General features: G+C 46.6%; 1 long non-coding RNA gene across 1 annotated transcript; it reads left to right on the top strand.

Moving 5' to 3' along the window:
- Nucleotides 1-898: 898 nt before the first annotated feature.
- On the top strand, nucleotides 899-19,582 carry LOC140398833 (uncharacterized). Its single transcript, XR_011937582.1, has 3 exons — nucleotides 899-996; nucleotides 18,550-18,600; nucleotides 19,436-19,582. It is a non-coding gene; the product is annotated as an uncharacterized lncRNA (long non-coding RNA).
- The last annotated feature ends 393 nt before the right edge of the window (nucleotides 19,583-19,975 follow it).

Raw genomic sequence — 19,975 nt, 5'->3', positions numbered from 1 at the left:
GCCTGCGCTTGGTTGATAACTGCAGAACATGTGTTGAATCTAGAGGATTTTGCATTCTATTGTAGCATCCTCGACTTTCTTCTTGGGGAGTGCTGTTCTTGACAGCATGTCAGTGATGTCCATCTGTTTCTCTTGTTTGCCATGTCCAGATGTTAATAAATGAAGTAACATTCTTTGCGGATGCTCCGTCAACAGTTTTCCCGACAGATTAGCGTGTCTGTTTAACTTATGCTTGTTTATGAAACCTTTATCATTTAAATAGCTCTACTTTTTGGTATGATAAGGGCAGGTAGTGTACAGCTATGTTGTGTAAGTAATTTATCTCTTATTCTGTTCTGTTTAACCTGACCCTATAATGGACAATATATATTAGCAAACTCTGGAGTACTGAAACTCAGGACATGTTACAAGTTCACCCATAAACCAAGCATTGTTCTGACAGTGGTTCCATTCACACTTGTCAATTCCATAGTCCCATCCAGTGAATCCTGGTGAATACTTACATAAGTAACTATCTATTCCAACCACACTTAGGCTACCATTCCGACATGGTCCAAACTGTGACATTGGCATCACAGTCATTACCAGAAAACCATCCGGTACACTCTTCGCAGTCATTGTTATACACCCCACATTGTCTGCTTGCAAAATCCAGCTGGACAAACAAAGCTAAAACCATTAATAAGATCATAGCAAGCTCCATCGTGAAGACATCGAGAACTCCAACGCTTACCAATCTTCAAACACTGAGGTCCTAAAAATAAAATTATGCAAAATAAAGAACGAACGAACACCATTTCACTTTCATCCAAGATATTAGTATCAATGAAATCAAACACAAGTAAGACAAATTGTTCTAAAGTTTTATTATTTTTTTCCCCCCCTAAGGACCAGATAATTATTGAGCTCTGAGAATGGCATATTGGGAATTGAAGCATCTTCCATCATTCACTAACCACAGGAGAATTGCTGAGGTAGATCATTTCGTCGGAACAGGTACAAAGTAATGTAAATTATGTAGATTTAATTTATAATTGTAGATATAAAGTTTGATGAAAGCAACCTATTTATTTTGTACATAATGAGCTATGACTATTCAGTCCACATTGCATTTTAATAACAAAAATACCAATGACGGCAATAATATAAAAAGGGCTTTGTACTGTGCACACTGACCAGCACAAGGAGACTGAAATTAGCCTTTTCATTTACCCTTCATGTCTGGTTTCATAAACCTTTGAACTAGTTTGAAGAGATAGATTGTAGTGTCCGCATTCATTCCACTGCCTGGGTGTAAGACTTTGTAATGGTAAATTTTAGATCTAAAACATTTTAAACTCTCCAGGAGGTTTTCATGTAGAACTTTACTCCGTTTTAAAATGTAATGTCTAAAACTTAGAAATAGCTGACTGCCAATGTTTCATCTGATGCAAACAGACTCCTGCCAGTCCACTGACCTAGTGGGTAAATGCACCATATGGCGTAACATTGAACCAACCATGCCAGGTGATAAATGTGCTAATTCAGTTTAAATACAATGGGTGGAGTCATTGCCCACTGCCAGCGGCAGGATTTGTGGCAGGTGTTTGGGTTTTGAAATGCAATCGTTACTAGGTGTCCTACCTGGCTTGCTATAGCCATGTCACCTCTGCCATGAGCCTCTCAATGATGGAGCGCCTGCCGCCAGTGGAGCCTCGCGCTGGAGTTCCTGCCGCCAGTGGAGCCTCTCGCTGGAGTTCCTGCCGCCAGTGGAGCCTCTCGCTGGAGTTCCTGCCGCCAGTGGAGCCTCTCGCTGGAGTTCCTGCTCCCAGTGGAGCCTCTCGATGATGGAGTTCCTGCTTCCAGTGGAGCCTCTCGATGGAGTTCCTGCCGCCAGTGGAGCCTTGTGACGATGGAGCCTCTCGGTGCTGGACCCGCCTGCTGCCAGTGGGGCCTCTCGATGATGGAGCCTCTCGATGTTGGACCCGCCTGCTGCCAGTGGGGCCTCTCGATGATGGAGTTCCTGCTTCCAGTGGAGCCTCTCGATGGAGTTCCTGCCGCCAGTGGAGCCTTGTGACGATGGAGCCTCTCGGTGCTGGACCCGCCTGCTGCCAGTGGGGCCTCTCGATGATGGAGCCTCTCGATGTTGGACCCGCCTGCTGCCAGTGGGGCCTCTCGATGTTGGTGCTGCCTTTTGCCAGTGGAGACTTGACCAAGTGGGGCACCCAGCAGCAGGTGATGGTGTGCAACGAGGGCCTTTGTGCTCTGGGGCAGGCGCTGCCTCTGTGGTCCCAGGGCTGGGCTGATGGGGTCACAGACAAAGGAGATTCGGAACTGCCAGGCACCCTCATAGAGGCCTGAGTGGAGGTCCCAGGGGGCCTCCGCCTGATGCTTCTCTTCCCTGTGGGTACCCAAAGCCCTCTCCCTGACACCTTGCGGGAAAGGGACACCTGGAGGGAGGTCGGGGTGCCCCATGTCCCGCTCGTGTGGCAAACATGAGATTAAAAAGTGAGATTGATCTTTGTCAGCCGGTGAGTAAATACACTTCAGACTAGAGGCTAATGAGCTTACAGACCGAGAGGTCCAGTGTTAAAGCCCCGATGCTGGATTGAATTAGCTGAACTGAGGGCACCAGCAGCAGCTTTAGAATTGTACTTGGGGTGCCTGAACTATCCTGCCAACCAGAAAATCTACTAAATGACCCATGGGCGAGTTAAGCAGAATGCTGTCACTGACTTCAAAACCAAAGCCCAGCATGAATGATTTCAATACAAATGGGGGGGGGGGGAAGGAAGTTGGATGAAAGAGCTTACCTTAAAAAAACAGTCCCATTTTATATTATTTTAGGGATCTTAAGGGTTGCTTTTTTTTTAAATGAAAGCATCTGAGCATTCAATTCTTGACAATCAGGATGTGTCCTTCTCTCTCCCTTTCTCTCCACTTAGAAAACCAATCTTGTTCCTTACTTTTGTTAAGCTGGCTCATGTTTCCAAACATGAAGGTGAGTGACTAATCAGCAAGAAACTCTTTGGGTGGCTCCCTGGCTGAACCTATTGACGTGATCATGGACCAATGCAGGGAATGTGCACCAGCTAACGTGAAAAAGCTCTCCCAGCCGGGAATATTTGTGGGAATTAGGTACGAATCATGATGGACGAGCTGGAAATGGATGGTGCATTCTGCTTTTTAGCTTCACTGATTTTATATATATATTTAGGTATATATATATGGGCTGCCCAAGATGACAAAGTGTAAACAAAATTCTTTATGTCCTCAGGTTGTACAGTGGTTAGCGTTATTGCTTCAAAAAGCCAGGGTCCCAGGTTCAATTCCTGCTTGGGTCACTGTCAGTGTGAAGTCTGCATGTTCTCCCCATGTCTGCCTGGGTTTCTTCTGGGTGATCCAGCAGAGGGCAGTAGGGCGGAGCTGCTGATTGGCTGTTGCGGGGAAAATTTGCATACGTCCGGTGCAGTCACTCTAACATTAAGGTGAACCTGTGCAAGAGACTCTAGTTGTTCAAGTGAAGACAAGCATCCAGCAGAGGGCAGTAGAGCGGAGCTGCTGTTTGGCTGTTGCGGGGAAAATTTGCATACGTCCGGTGCGGTCACTCTAATTTGAAGGTGGTTTGTGGAGGAGCTGTCAAGTGGCACTTAAACCCGAAACACTTCTTCAGTGTTTCCCTCCCTACCCCCTCCTCTAACCAAAAAAACCCCCACTGCTGTAAAGATCAAAAGGAAGGCTCGAGGGCAGGTAGAAGTAGAAAGAAGTTGAACCGTGATGTCACAGCCTGCAGGTAAGGGATTGACTGGTAAGTAGTTATTCCTTTATTTTCCCTCAGGTGTTATCGTGTTGCTGAGGTTGCTGAGTGAGTGCTTGCTGAGAAGGGAAGTGAATAACAGGTAAGCTCTTTCTTTCTTTTTCTTTTTTCATCTAGAGGGGATGGCAGGGAAGGTAGTGCAATGTTCCTCCTGCAGAATGTTTGAGGTGAGGGATGCCGTCAATGTCCCTGCTGATTTCATCTGTGGGCAGTGCACCCATCTCCAGCTCCTGAGAAACCGCGTTAGGGAACTGGAGCTGGATGAACTTCGGATCATTTGGGAGGCAGAGGTGGTCATAGATAGAAGCTTCAGGGATGTAATTACTCTGAAGAATAAAGATAGATGGGTGACGGTGAGAGGGGCTGGGAGGAAGCAGTCAGTACAGGGATCCCCTGTGGTCGTTCCCCTTAGTAACATGTATACCGCTTTGTATACTGTTGGGGGGGGGGACTTACCAGGGTTAAGCCATGGGGTACAGGTCTCTGGCACAGAGTCTGTCCCTGTTGCTCAGAAGGGCAGGGGGGAGAGGAGCAGAGCATTAGTCATTGGAGACTCCATAGTTAGGGGGATAGATAGGAGATTCTGTGGGAACGAGAGACACTCGCGGTTGGTGTGTTGCCTCCCAGGTGCCAGGGTCCGTGATGTCTCGGATCGTGTTTTCGGGATCCTTAAGGAGGAGGGGAGCAGCCCCAAGTCGTGGTCCGGGTAGGTACCAACGACATAGGTAGGGAAAGGGATAGGGATGAAAGGCAGGAATTCAGGGAGCTAGGGTGGAAACTTAGATCCAGGACAAACAGAGTTATTATCTCTGGGTTGTTACCCATGCCACGTGCTAGCGAGACGAGGAATAGGGAGAGAGAGGAGTTGAACACGTGGCTACAGGGATGGTGCAGGAGGGAGGGTTTCAGATTTCTGGATAATTGGGGCTCATTCTGGGGTCGGTGGGACCTCTACAAACGGGATGGTCTACACCTGGACCAGAGGGGTACCAATATCCTGGGGGGGGGGAAATTTTCTAATGCTCTTAGGGAGGGTTTAAACTAGTTCAGCAGGGGCTTGGGAACCTGAATTGTAGCTCCAGTATACAGGAGGGGCAGCACGGTAGCCTTGTGGATAGCACAATTGCTTCACAGCTCCAGGGTCCCAGGTTCGATTCCAGCTTGGGTCACTGTCTGTGCGGAGTCTGCACATCCTCCCCGTGTGTGCGTGGGTTTCCTCCGGGTGCTCCGGTTTCCTCCCACAGTCCAAAGATGTGCAGGTTAGGTGGATTGGCCATGATAAATTGCCCTTAGTGTCCAAAATTGCCCTTAGTGTTGGGTGGGGTTACTGGGTTACTGGGTTATGGGATTACTGGGTTATGGGGATAGGGTGGCGGTGTTGACCTTGGGTAGGGTGCTCTTTCCAAGAGCCGGTGCAGACTCGATGGGCCGAATGGCCTCCTTCTGCACTGTAAATTCTATGATTCTATGAAAGAGGTTGAGAGTAGTGAGGTCATTAGTAAGGTTTCAAAGTTGCAGGAGTGTACCGGCAGGCAGGAAGGTGGTTTAAAGTGTGTCTTCTTCAATGCCAGGAGCATCCGGAATAAGGTGGGTGAACTTGCGGCATGGGTTGGTACATGGGACTTCGATGTTGTGGCCATTTCGGAGACACGGATAGAGCAGGGACAGGAATGGTTGTTGCAGGTGCTGGGGTTTAGATATTTCAGTAAGCTCAGGGAAGGTGGTAAAAGAGGGGGAGGGGTGGCATTGGTAGTCAAGGACAGTATTACGGGGTCAGAAAGGACGTTTGATGAGGACTCGTCTACTGAGGTAGTATGGGCTGAGGTTAGAAACAGAAAAGGAGAGGTCACCCTGTTAGGAGTTTTCTATAGGCCTCCGAAAAGTTCCGGAGATGCTTCTGGATAGGAGCGAAAGCAACAGGGTAGTTGTTATGGGGGACTTTAACTTTCCAAATAATGACTGGAAATGCTGTAGTTCGAGTACTTTAGATGGGTCCGTTTTTGTCCAATGTGTGCAGGAGGGTTTCCTGACACAGTATGTAGATAGGCCAACGAGAGGCGAGGCCATATTGGATTTGGTACTGGATAATGAACCAGGACAGGTGTTGGATTTGGAGGTAGGTGAGTACTTCGGTGATAGTGACCACAATTCGATTACGTTTACTTTAGTGATGGAAAGGGATACGTATATACCGGAGGGCAAGAGTTATATCTGGGGGAAAGGCAATTATGACGCGATGTGGCAAGACTTAGGATGCATCGGATGGAGAGGAAAACTGCAGGGAATGGGCACAATGGAAATGTGGAGCTTGTTCAAGGAACAGCTACTGCGTGTCCTTGATAAGTATGTGCCTGTCAGGCAGGGAGGAAGTGGTCGTGCAAGGGAACCGTGGTTTACTAAAGCAGTCGAAACACTTGTCAAGAGGAAGAAGGAGGCATATGTAAAAATGAGGCATGAAGGTTCACTTAGGGCGCTCGAGAGTTACAAGTTAGCTAGGATGGACCTAAAGAGCGAGCTAAGAAGAGCCAGGAGGGGACATGAGAAGTCCTTGGCAGGTAGGATCAAGGAAAGTGGAGCTGAGTCCACAAAAGATCAGCCATGATCTCATTGAATGGTGGAGCAGGCTCAAGGGGCCAGATGGCCTACTCCTGCTCCTAGTTCTTATGTTCTTATGATAACCCTAAAGCTTTCTATAGATATGTCAGGAATAAAAGAATGACTAGGGTAAGAGTAGGGCCAGTCAAGGACAGTAGCGGGAAGCTGTGCGTGGAGTCCGAGGAGATAGGAGAGGTGCTAAATGAATATTTTTCGTCAGTATTCACACAGGAAAAAGATAGTGTTGTCGAGGAGAATACTGAGATTCAGGCTACCAGACTAGAAGGGCTTGAGGTTCATCAGGAGGAGGTGTTAGCAATTCTGGAAGGTGTGAAAATAGATATGTCCCCTGGGCCGGATGGGATTTATCCTAGGATTCTCTGGGAAGATAGGGAGGAGATTGCTGAGCCTTTGGATTTGATCTTTAAGTCAGCTTTGTCTACAGGAATAGTGCCAGAAGACTGGAGGATAGCAAATGTTGTCCCCTTGTTCAAGAAGGGAAGTAGAGACAACCCCGGCAACTATAGACCAGTGAGCCTTACTTCTTTGTGGGCAAAATCTTGGAAAGGTTTACAAGAGATAGGATGTATAATCATCTGGAAAGGAATAATTTGATTAGAGATAGTCAACACGGTTTTGTGAAGGGTAGGTCGTGCCTCACAAACCTTATTGTGTTCTTTGAGAAAGTGACCAAACAGGTGGATGAGGGTAAAGCAGTTGATATGGTGTGTATGGATTTCAGTAAAGCGTTTGATAAGGTTCCCCACAGTAGGCTACTGCAGAAAATACGGCGGCATGGGATTCAGGGTGATTTAGCAGTTTGGATCAGAAATTGGCTAGCTGGAAGACGACAAAGTGTGGTGGTTGATGGGAAATGTTCAGACTGGAGTCCAGTTACTAGTGGTGTACCACAAGGATCTGTTTTGGGGCCACTACTGTTTGTAATTTTTATAAATGACCTGGAGGAGGGTGTAGAAGGATGGGTGAGTAAATTTGCAGATGACACTAAAGATGGTAGAGTTGTGGACAGTGCGGAAGGATGTTACAAGTTACAGAGTGACATAAATAAGCTGCAGCGCTGGGCTGAGAGGTGGCAAATGGAGTTTAATGCAGAAAAGTGTGAGGTGATTCATTTTGGAAGGAATAACAGGAAGACAGAGTACTGGGCTGATGGTAAGATTCTTGGCAGTGTGGATGAGCAGAGAGATCTCGGTGTCCATGTACATAGATCCCTGAAAGTTGCCACCCAGGTTGAGAGGGTTGTTAAGAAGGCGTATGGAGTGTTAGCTTTTATTGGTAGAGGGATTGAGTTTCGGAGCCATGAGGTCATGTTGCAGCTGTACAAAACTCTGGTGCGGCCGCATTTGGAGTATTGCGTGCAATTCTGGTCCCCGCATTATAGGAAGGATGTGGAAGCATTGGAAAGGGTGCAGAGGAGATTTATCAGAATGTTGCCTGGTATGGAGGGAAGATCTTATGAGGAAAGGCTGAGGGACTTGAGGCTGTTTTCATTAGAGAGAAGAAGGTTAAGAGGTGACTTAATTGAGGCATACAAGATAATCAGAGGATTGGCTAGGGTGGACAGAGAGAGCCTTTTTCCTCGGATGGTGATGTCTAGCACGAGGGGACATAGCTTTAAATTGAGGGGAGATAGATATAGGACAGATGTCGGAGGTAGGTTCTTTACTCAGAGAGTAGTAAGGGCGTGGAATGCCCTGCCTGCAAAAGTAGTGGACTCACCAACACTAAGGGCATTCAAATGGTCATTGGATAGACATATGGATGATAAGGGAATAGTGTAGATGGGCTTCAGAGTGGTTTCACAGGTCGGCACAACATCGAGGGCCGAAGGGCCTGTACTGCGCTGCAATGTTCTATGGGTGCTCTGGTTTCCTCCCACAAATCCCGAAAATCGTGCTGTTAGTTCATTTGGACATTCTGAATTCTCCTTCCGTGTACCCAAACAGGTGCCAGAGTGTGGCGACTAAGGGCTTTTCACAGTTACTTCATTACAACCTACTTGTGACAATCAAGAGTATTAAAAAATAAATTTTAAACTGTGATTGGTTTTGCACAACGTGAATTGGCCAAATAGTTGGGTGAGTTTCCATGAACACAATGAAGAACACCTCCACCTTTGCGAAGACAATACAGGACTTGCATATCCATAACCATGTCCATGTGCTTATTGAGCATTGTGAGCCTATTCAGTAATGTAACACTCAAGGAAACCAGAGATATTTGCACCATGTCACCTATATCTTGCCGATCTATACACACCACCATTTTCTGAATCTGTGTTTGTTGAACTTAGTAACTCAGCAACTCACAAAGTTGAATTCAGTTTTAATGACAGTGTATGTCCAAATAGATGGTGTTGCCAAGGAATCTCCTCCAAGCCCAGCTCTCACAGACACCTTTCCCAGGTTCCAGGGGAGTAACACCCAGCCTCTTACCCCTTGCATATTCCCGATGTGTAGATGATACGGGTGCTATGTTTGAATCTGCAGCTGAATGTAACAATGACCTTACACACCTAAATGGTCTCCTTCAAATTCACTTTTGAAATGGAGCAATCAAATCAGCCCCTTTTGTGACGGACTAGGTGAGAAATCTGCCAATGGGTTCTCGATTACTGTCTACCGCAAGCCAATGTTGGCTTCCCTACAGTTCCAGGCGCAATAAAATTGGCCTTATTGACAACCTCGTAAATAGGGCCCAACCCATTCTCTCACAGCACCAGCTTGATGCTGAAATAGGCACATCAGAGCTATCCTACAAGATAATGTCTGCCCTGATCAGATCATTGCTCACTGTATATCTCACAAACACACCAATGGCTGCCATTTGCAGTCAGATAAAATACCCAGTCTACCTGAGATTAACCATTCAATGGCATTACCATTACTGAATCCCCTCCAATAACATCCTAGGGGTGAGCATTGAACAGTTACTGTGGGCAGCAAGGTAGCACAGTGGTTAGCGCTTTTGCTTCACAGCGCCAGGGACCCGGGTTCGCTTCCTGCCTTGGGTCACCGTCTGTGCGGAGTCTGCATGTTCTCCCCATGGTGCGTGGGTTCCTTCCACGAGTCCCAAAAGATGTGCTTGTTAAGAGAATTGGACATTCTTAATTCTCCCCCAATGTACCTGAACAGGTGCCAGAGTGTGGAAACTAGAGGATTTACACAGTAACTTCATTGCAGCGTTAATGTAAGCCTACTTGTGACAATAATAAAGATTATTATGACTATATAATCCATATATATATACTGTGGTTACAAGATCAGGTCAGAGGCTGGGAATTCTGCAGAGGAACTCACCTCCTGACTCCCCAAAGCCTCTGCGTTATCCACAAGGCACAGGTTAAGAGTGTGATGAGTCATGAACCTAGCTGGAGACAACAGTGGACAGTATTTGAAGGGGCCTCAATTGGGATGCGACTCTCCCAGAACCGAGTTTAGAATGGCAGTTTAGATAATAATCAAGTGTGAATAACATATGAAGGAGAAACAGATTATAGACGGTTGGGAAGGTCCCTGAGATATACATAAGTTAATGTATGGTGAAGGAGGTTGATGGGGGCAGACAGCCAAAAACACAGAAGGCAGAATCAAAGAACAACAAAGATATAATTGCCTAGACCCTGAAAAGTCAGGAGAGTCCGTTACCATCTCACAGTCTCAGAAAGCAGAGACCAAGCCTGAAGGCCAAGCTTACAATGAACAAGCTTCTAAGTGCTAGAGCCAATGCAGTGCAGTAAACCTTTGTAACAGTTTTAATATAGCTTTGCTGGACCAAGAAAAAGACAATTCCCTAATCTGAGTATCATACCTCTATTGTGTGGTAACAATAGCTGGTTATTCAATTTGGATGTTGTTTGGGGAACAGGGGAAGCCTTACAGAGTTTGGGTATCATAGATATATTTTGTAACAAGGAGTCCGTTCTATAGAAACTGTGTGCATTTAATAATTCATACATCTTAATTTCAGGAGTAGACTAGTTCTTATTGTGTGTTTTTGTCTTTTCTTTGCTTTAATAAATTGTCCATAATAATTGTTACATGACGACTGGGCTATTTATTCTCACTGGGATTTCACTTGTCTCCTCACACCAAAATAAAACTATATACCCCCACGAACTGGTGTTCCAAAGTTGGGTTACCCTTGGAGATAACATCAGTGTGCTTCGTGACAGATGGGATACTCTCCACTTGCCTGGATGGGTACCACTCCAACAACACTAAAGAAGCTCAACATCATCCAGGACAAAGCAGCCCGCTTGATTGGCACCCCATCAACAAACATTCACTCCTTCCATCACCAGCGGACAGTGGCAGCAGTGTGTGCCATCTACAACAGGGTTTTTCAAAGTGCGGGTTGCGTCCCACTGGTGGGTCGACGGTGGGCATCAGGAGGGTCGCAGATTGATCAGTTGCGGCATTTCCGATTATGGGAGAAGCACCCTGCAGGCATTCAGCTTTTCAATTGAGAATGGGGCTATTACCAGCTTTTAAATAAGAACAAAATGAGGCTGTGTGCAGTCTTCCAGCCATATGTGGCAGCAGTGAGCAGGCCACCGGCCCTGCACATACACTTGACGCGAAGCACCCTATACGTACGTGCGTTTGGCACAAAATCTCAGAGCAGGGATTCTTCTATTTTCTAGCTGCTAGCAAGCAAAGCAAGAGGACTGTGAAGATGGATCATTTTGTTACAAGGAAGAGATGGCCAGAGACACAACTAAGCAGTGTACCTACTGGCCTGGATCTCACACCTGAATCTGCTGGAGAGAGCTGCCAAGGAGAGTCCATGGCAGGACAGAGCATGCTAGTGTTAGCTCTGTACAGAGCTTCAGTGCCTCTGATGAACAGCCTGTATATTCCCTACAAAGAAGAATATTAACTCAGGAACAAAGCAGTATAAAGATGATTTCTTGAGGTGTGGCTTTGTTAATTGTGCCATTGCAAATCAGGAAGCAAAGCCCATGTGTGTTATATGCAGGGATGTATTGGTGAATGAAAGTTTAAAATCCTCAAAATTTCAGAGGCATTTGAATACTAAACATGGCGAGTTTGAGGACAAACCTCTCGATTTTTATTTTGAAGGATGTGGCAAGAACTTGAATGACAAAGCTCAATTAGCCTCTTACATGGCAATTTAAAATGTAGCTGAACAGAAAATGCCCCACACTATAGCAGACAGATTAATTCTTCCTGCAGCATTACACATGGTTCTTATGGTCCTAGATGAGAGGTCAGACAAAAAACTGAAATGCATCCCACGCAGTGATAACACAGCGGCTCACTGAATTTGTGATATTGCTGAAACTTTAGATGTCCAGCTTTTTTCTTGTTTAAAGTCAGCACAAGAGTTCTCAATACAAACTGGATGAAAGTACAGATTGTGTAACCATGCTAGTTTACATGAATTATGTTTGTCACAATAAATTTATTGAGCATTTGCTGTGCTGCTTGGCATTACCAACCAGCACGACTAGCACACAGATTTTTGAAGCATTGAATAGTTACGCGGTCAGAAAGTGAAGAACAGCAAAGTTATAATAAGGATTAAGGAGGCAGCTGGTTAGGTCATTGTTTGGAAACATTTTCCTACGAACACTATTTTCTTCAATGTGTCATAGCAGTGTGGGGAATATGTAGTAGTTTTGCCAAACTTTAAATGACTTTTGGAAAGCATCAATTTCTTCACAGGGCCGAAAGCAATCGTCATCCTTTCCTTGCAATTTAGGTTCAGTTCGTTCAGAATTGAAAAGATGTCTGCAAGGTTCAATTTAATAATAATTTTTATTGTCACAAGTAGGCTTACATTAACACTGCAATGAAGTTACTGTGAAAAGCCCCTAGTCGCCACATTCCGGCACCTGTTCGGGTACACAGAGGGAGAATTCAGAATGTCAAAATGACCTAACAGCACGTCTTTTGGGACTTGTGGGAGGAAATCTGAGCACCCGGAGGAAACCCACGCAGCCACAGATAGAACATGCCGACTCCAGACAAGGAGTGACCCAAACTGGGAATCGAACCTTGGGACCCTGGAATTGTGAAGCAACAGTGCTACCCACTGTGCTACTATGCCATCCCAGGTAAGACTTAATTAGCATCCAACTTCCATCACCACTTTCTCAAGGCCAATTAGGTCTGGGCAATAAATGCTGGCCAAGCCAGAGACACCCATATCCCATGAGAGAATTTTTAAAAAGTCTGTGCACAGAATGTTGGATTAATTAATTTACTTCCTATTGTCTGAAAGAGTTTCTGTCATCGGTCATTTTTTTGAAAGAGAGAACAAAAATACAAACAAAACTATCAGAAAACCCCCAGGTATTTGTTCTGATTAAAGGTATGGAGAAGAGAGATGACCCAGTTATAATTTGTCTTGCATGAAATTGTTTCCCCATGTTATGATATTGCACTTTAGGACAGGAAGTTCCAGTTCTCAGACAAGGGCTGGGATTCTCCCCTACAGCCAGGACCCCCCCGCCCCGCCGGGATGGAATGGAGTGAACCACTCCGGCATTGGGCCGCCCCAAAGGGGCGGATTCCTCCGCCCCTTTAGGGGCCAAGCTCGCACCTTTAGGGGTTAGGCCTGCCCCAGAGTGGTTGGCGCCCCGCCGGCTAGTGTGGAAAGCCTTTGGCGCCACGCCAACCGGGGCCGAAGTGACTCCACCGGCTGGCGGGAGTTCGCGCATGCGCGGGAGCGTCAGCGGCTGCTGACGTCATCCCTGCGCATGCGCAGGGGGGGGGGTCACCTACGCCTTGGCCATTGTGGAGACTTACATGGCCGACGCGTAGTAAAAGAGTGCCCCCACGCCACAGGCCCACCCGTGGATCGGTGGGCCCCGATCGTGGGCCAGGCCACCAGGGGGAGGTGGGGGTGGGCACCCCCCCGGGGCCAGACCGCCCCCCCCCCCCAGGACCCCAGAGCCCGCTCGCGCTGCCGGTAAGGGACCTGGTTCAATTCACGCCGGCGGGACCGGCATAGCAACAGCAGGGACTTCAATTCACGCCGCGGGGCCCCGCCGACCAGTGCGTGGCGATTCCCATCCCCGCCGAATCTCCGGTGCCAGAGAATTCGGCGGCCGGCGGGGGCGGGATTCATGCCGCCCCCCCGGCGATTCTCCGACCCGGCGGGGGGTTGGAGATTCCCGCCCAAGGTCTTCTGTGGAGATGATAAGCAGAGAGGAGGTTCTTCTCTTGTACAATAGATTATAGAGCAACTTAGCTCTTTATAATGAAAGCAAAAATACTGCAGATGCTGAAAGTCTGAAATAAAAGTCTGAAAGAAAATGGCTGAAAAAATGCAGCAGATCTGGCAGCACCTGTGCAGAGAGAGAAGCAGAATTAACGTTTCGAGTCCAGAATGATTCTTCTTCACAGCTATTTCTTTATTCCTTTCATTCATCCTTTCCTTAACGTATGAAAACAATTTAGGCAGACCCCCAGCTAACCGTTTCTCACTCTCCAGTTTGGCACCTGTATGCAAAATAAAATTGGGGGGGGATTTGAATATATAAACACACTTTGTGGTGACGTGCTAACAGCATAAAAATGTCATTATCGAAGACAACTTGACTCAGTCCCACAGCTGCCTTTTATGTTCTGATCTAGTGTTTTACTCTATTAATTTTGTCAGGATTAAAATTAGTTTTCCACTTGACCTTCGACCCAGGTTTGTAACGGCAGGAATTGTATTTTTTCCATATTGCCAGTTACTAAAGTGGCCGGAAATCTCCTGCCGTTAGGATTCTCTGTTCCTTCCGGCGGCACGCTCCCGTCCGCTGATTTCCCAGCGGCTTGTGGTGGCTACAATGGGAAATCCCATTGACAAGCGGCGGGAACACGCAATCCCACCGCTGGGGAACGGTGAGCCACCGAGAGACACCGTAGCTGGGGGACTCGGAGAATCTGTCCGACAGACAAAAGAGAAATTGGGAATATTTGCCAATCTGTTTCCACAGCTAGAGTTTTGTGAATCTAACTGCAACTGGCATTAGGAAGTAAACCATCAGGGCAAAGTGTGAAGAGACAGCAGGGAGTAAATGAGGTTTTAATCTAAAAATTAATGACGTGTTTTATTGCCCTTTTAAATTGCTAGGTTCCTTTCCAGCCTACTAATTAAATGCATGACTACACTTCATCGTGCAAAACAGTGCTGGTTTCCACAATCACTGCCTCAGAACTGCAGCAAACATAGATCAATCCTTACTTATAAATCACCCAGCATCAGACATTATCCTTACTGTCAGAAACCTTTACTGTCGGACGCTTTTCTATTAATATTCAAGCAAATAAGCGCCGAATAACTGTAACAGAAGTACTCGGAACTTACATCAGAGAAATATTACAATTAAATAGCCTGTCAGATTGTTATTTTACCCTGCACATTAAAAAAGATACTTTAAACTGAACAATGCATGCTTAGCATGTCACTATTTGTACTTAGGTTGGTCGGTGGTGATTTGTTTAAACTAATACGCAAAATACTGCACGGTGGCGCAGTGGTTAGCAGTGCTGCCTCATGCCGCCGAGGACCCAGGTTCGATCCCGGCCCCTGGTCACTGTCCATGTGGAATTTGCACATTCTCCCCGTGTCTGCATGGGTCTCACCCCACAACCCAAAGAAGGTAGGTAGATTGGCCACGCTAAATTTCCCCTTAATTGGGGAAAAAAAGAATTGGGTATTCTAAATTTATAAAAATAATTTTAAAAATACTCTCACTGTGGTTAAGGACAAGAAACCTGTAATGCCTCTGTTCGAGTTACATATGTACGGAATAAAGCAGCATCCAGAGCAATGGGAGCAAAATTTCTGATTCATTCAAACAAGAGCTTTGAATTTGGTCTTTGGATCATGAGGGTGAACACTCCCAGCACTTCCCCTAGCACCTTTATACTACCGAATAATTCAGTCAGGCCTCAGGCTACAGATTCAGCTATTCGGAAACAGGAAGCATATCGCTTGACTATAGGTCTTACATGAGGTTAAAAATAGGTTTTAATTCAAGAACAAAAAATTCTCAGGATTAATAATAACCCCCAAACCCTCTGGCCAGTGAAGAAGAGCCAAACCTCCCCTTTCCAGTATATAGACTGACCAGAACAGATAGTCTCACTTACACATCTCACTGCCAAGTACAATAAAGAAAAACATTCTCTTCTACCTCCTTTATCTCTTCTAGACATTGCCTACCCACTCAGCAGCTCCAGAGACCTAATAGGCACAGATTCCTGTCAGTTAGGAACACTCCAGATATTTTGTTTTCATTTTTTCGATTAAGGGGCAATTTAGCGTGGCCAATCCATCTACGTAGCCTGCACATCTTTAAGTTGTTGGGGTGAGGCCCACACTGAAATGGAGAGAATGTGTAAACTCCACATGGTCAATGACTCGGGGCCAGGATTGAACCCTGGTCCTCGGCGCTGTGAGGCAGTGGTACCAACTACTGTACCACCATGCCACGCAAGAACACTCCAGATATGCCTAAAAGCAGTTCCAATCGCCCAGATAGGAGAGCATGATAAGTTTCCAAACCCCACGCTGTTATTCAACGTTTTATAACTCACCAAAACATTATAGAATTATCATGGAATCAATCCCGATAGTATAGAAGGAGGCTATTCAGCCCATCGAGTCTGCACTGCCCCTCCGAAGGAGCACCCACCTAAGCACACCCCGCACTATCCCCAAAACTTCAGCTAACCTTTTGGACACTAAGGGGCAACTTAACATGGCCAATCCACCTAACCTGCACATCTTTGGACTGTGGGAGGAAACCGGGGCACCCGGAGGAAACCCACGCAGGCACGGGGAGAAAGTGCAAACTCCACACCGAACCAAGGCCGAAATTGAACCCAGGTCCCTGGCGCTGTGAGGCAGCAGTGCTAGCCACTGTGCCACCCTTATCATTATAGTGTGACTATGTGTTCTGACTTGGATGATGAACGTAGCTATTTGGTTCTGACTAACTAAGGGCCAACATCTGTGCTCTCATTTTGTTCCTCCCTTTTTACAGCCAGCCTCTTATTGTTTCAGAGCTCTCCAGCTTAACCAGCTGAACCCTAATCTCTGCCAGCCTCTGACTGCCTTCTCTCTCCCAGGTCGCAGTTTCTTTCACACCAATGTAAACTACCTTAACTAATGACTGATGCTGAAAGGAAATCCGGTTACCTAATTGGGGAAGTAAAGACAGCACAACCCATCCTAATTGCTTCTGTCCATAATGCAAATTCATCAAAATAGATTGCACAAAACTACATTTTACTTAATGACCCAATCTCCTATCGGTTGATGGATTGAGTTAAAATTTTAAATTCCTGGAGCCAGGTTTACTCCCCCCACCTTTCCAGCCGCGGACTCTATGTCACTAAAGTGCCAGGCAATAAACATTTCCAACATGAAGAAGAAAGCTATGACTCCGTTATGCAGCCACAGAAAAGCCGGTTCAAGCAGTAGTCGGGTTCCTGATCCACTACAGGTCCCAATATTTCTCCTGGGATAAAGAGTTGAAAACCCTGCCCCACGTTTCAGCAACAAGGTCACACAGCAGGAACAGAGTGCTGGGAGGATAAACACGTGCTATCATAATATCCCCACTCAATCATGGGAAAAAAATGTTTTCACAGTAACCTGCTGTATCCAACATACACAACAATTGTTCAGATTACGGCCTGAAGTATAGGCTACCCATCACTATCATATCATTTAGCTACTGTACAGTAAACCACTGCTGTGTTTTACTGGAAATACATACTATTCATTTAAGACTTCTCAGTTTTTAATCTTTATAAATGAAGAGATTTTTTCCATCGGTTTTTAAATCGATCAATTTGATGAAGCACTTACAGGTTTGAAGAAGCATTCCTTTCTCATAAATTACATGTATAACAGTTATAGAAGGAATTTATGCACCTGTAGACTCCAGAGCGTTGACTAAACTGCATTTTGAGAAAGGTTAAATGGCACTGCTGGCCTTTTATATTCAGAACAGTCAGTAGAGACAGAGTTAGTTATGTTATCTGAATATCATTTGAAGCAGGGCTGACTAGGACTCTTGGAAGTGAAGAAACAAAAGTATAACACATTGTACATTAGCTACCTTCCATGAAAGAACATACACTAAACTCAGCTTCCCAGCTATGTTTGTCCTACTGTTGGCAGAATGTGGACAAATTACCCTGCCAGGCACACACACACTGGCCCCATCTGTACTTGTATCAGAATCGCTGAACAATTGGAATTAGTTTCTGGATGTTGCAGTAAGAAGGAATGGTGTTCTGGAAGGATAAGAGCAAATCAATGGTCTAATCCTATCTTGTGCTTTAATGAGCAGTTACATCAAGTTGACATTATTGACATTACGGGGAAGAACGCTGCTCCTATAATATGGAGGCGAATTGTTCTATACAATGCTTGTAGTTTCTTTATATTTTTGATTTTGCCACAGATGCTAAACACAGGAAATGTCCCTCCCTCCTTAGAAGACCATCAACCGTGGCAGCACGGTAGTACAATGGTTAGCACCGTTGCTTCACAGCTCCAGGGTCCTAGGTTCGATATCCGGCTTGGGTCACTGTCTGTGCGGAGTCTGCACATTCTCCTCGTGTCTGCGTGGGTTTCCTCCAGGTTCTCCGGGTTCCTCCCATAGTCCAAAGATGTGCAGGTTAGGTGGATTGGTCAAGATAAATTGCCCTTAGTGTCCAAAAAGGTTGGGTGGGGTTACTGGGTTAAGGGGATAGGTTGGAGGTGTGGGCTTAAGTGTGGTGCTCTTTCCAAGGGCCCGTGCAGACTTCATGGGCCAAATGACCTCCTTCTGCACTGTAAATTCTATGATTCTATGATTCTTACCACTTCACACAGAGTTAAATGCTTTCCAATCACCTCCCTTCGCACTTGAGTGATTTTGAAGTTGTCAGCTGTAAATTGACAGCACTTAACTCTGTTTGAAGTGCTTGATGTTTATAAATATTGAGGTTAGAGCACTTCAGAGATACTCATCCGTGAAGGAAGATGAATGAAGCAAGGCTGACAGCTGTGTGTGTGGAAGCTGTCAATCACAGCCCAGTAAGTGAAATGAATGAATGGCTTGCAGCTCTAGGATCTGAGGGGTTTAAACACAAGTCCCTGCTTTCCCTTTCCAGGAATTGAAATGTGCTGCTTCCTGTGCCTGAGCCACCAGGTGTATTGCTCAGGTGAGTGTTACAACACTGCTTCTGTCTGAACTGCTCTCTAGCTTCCAGACAGGGGTCTCTGTTCTGGGAGCAGGGGAGGGGAGGGAGGGGAGGGGGGGGAGGGGATGGGGGGGAGGGGAGGGAGGGGGGGGAGGGGATGGGGGGAGGAGGGGGAGGGGGGAGGGGAGGAGGGGGAGGGTAGGGTAGGGAGAGGGAAGGGGGAGGGGGAGAGGGAAGGGGAGGGGGAGGGGGAGGAGGGGGAGGGAGGAAGGGGAGGGGGGCTCCCTAACAGGGATCTCTTTTCTGGGGGCTCCCTAACAGGGATCTCTTTTCTGGGGCAATTCCTGACAGGTGTCTCTTTTCTGGGGTGTCCGTGGGGGGGTCTCACTATTTAGGAGGTCTCTGGGGTAGTCTCTTTACTTAGGAGGTCTCTGGGTGGGTTCCTTAAATAGGGAATCTCCAGGACAGGCATTGTCAAACTCGGGGGCGCGACCCGCGGGTGGGTGTCGGGAGGGTCGCGGAGCCGTCCATCACGGCGCTCCCGATTGCACAAATCTACGCGCAACAGCCGCAGCTGCCGGCTGTTAATAACGGCGGCTGCAAGCGGCCTTCAAAATGGCCACGATCATGTAAAAAAAAACAGCCGCACTGCGCATGCGTGCCAGATCATCGGTGCGCATGTGCAGTGCGGCCGCTTTTTTTTAAAAACGGTCGCAGCTTTTTGATTTACAAGTTCAGGGGTTTTTTATTCATTTATTTTATTCATTTAATTTTTATATTTTTCATTTATTTAATCATTTCATTTTTCTTTTTCTTTACATGTTCGGGGGGGGATTTATTTGATAAAATTTTACAGGAAAAAATGCAGAACTTTGGGCAGATGGAGACTCCATACTTTCCGACACCGGAAGGCTTCACCTTCATCCAACAGGTTCCATTGGAGGAGCGTGTACGAGGGCCAAAGGGACCCAAAACCATTTCCTCCATTTTTGTCAGCAGCAAACAAGGTAAGAGAAAATGGTGGGTCGCGCAGGTCGGCCAGCGTGGGTCGCGAAGGTCGGCCGGCATGGGTCGCGAAGGTCGGCCGGGTTGGGTCCCGAAGGTTGGCCGGTTGGTAAAAATGGATCCCCGGAAAAAAAGTTTGAAGAACACTGCTCTAGGAGTCTCTTTATTTAGGGAGTCTCGGGGGGAGTAGGTGTGGGGGGGTCTGGTGGGGTGGGGTGGGAAGGTCTTATATTGTAGCCGGGGGGGCAAGGTGATCCTCAGGTGGTCTTTGAGGGCAACTCCCCTAAGGAGTTATCCCCCCTTGTAATAGGACTACACTCCTTACGCTTCACCCGAAGCCTGTATTTACATTGTGTATTTTTCACTGTACCTCAGTACACGTGATAATAAA

The sequence above is a fragment of the Scyliorhinus torazame genome, chromosome 22 (assembly GCF_047496885.1).
Source record: "Scyliorhinus torazame isolate Kashiwa2021f chromosome 22, sScyTor2.1, whole genome shotgun sequence".
Classification (NCBI taxonomy): Eukaryota; Metazoa; Chordata; class Chondrichthyes; order Carcharhiniformes; family Scyliorhinidae; genus Scyliorhinus; species Scyliorhinus torazame.
This window is presented reverse-complemented; position numbering and strand designations above follow the sequence as displayed.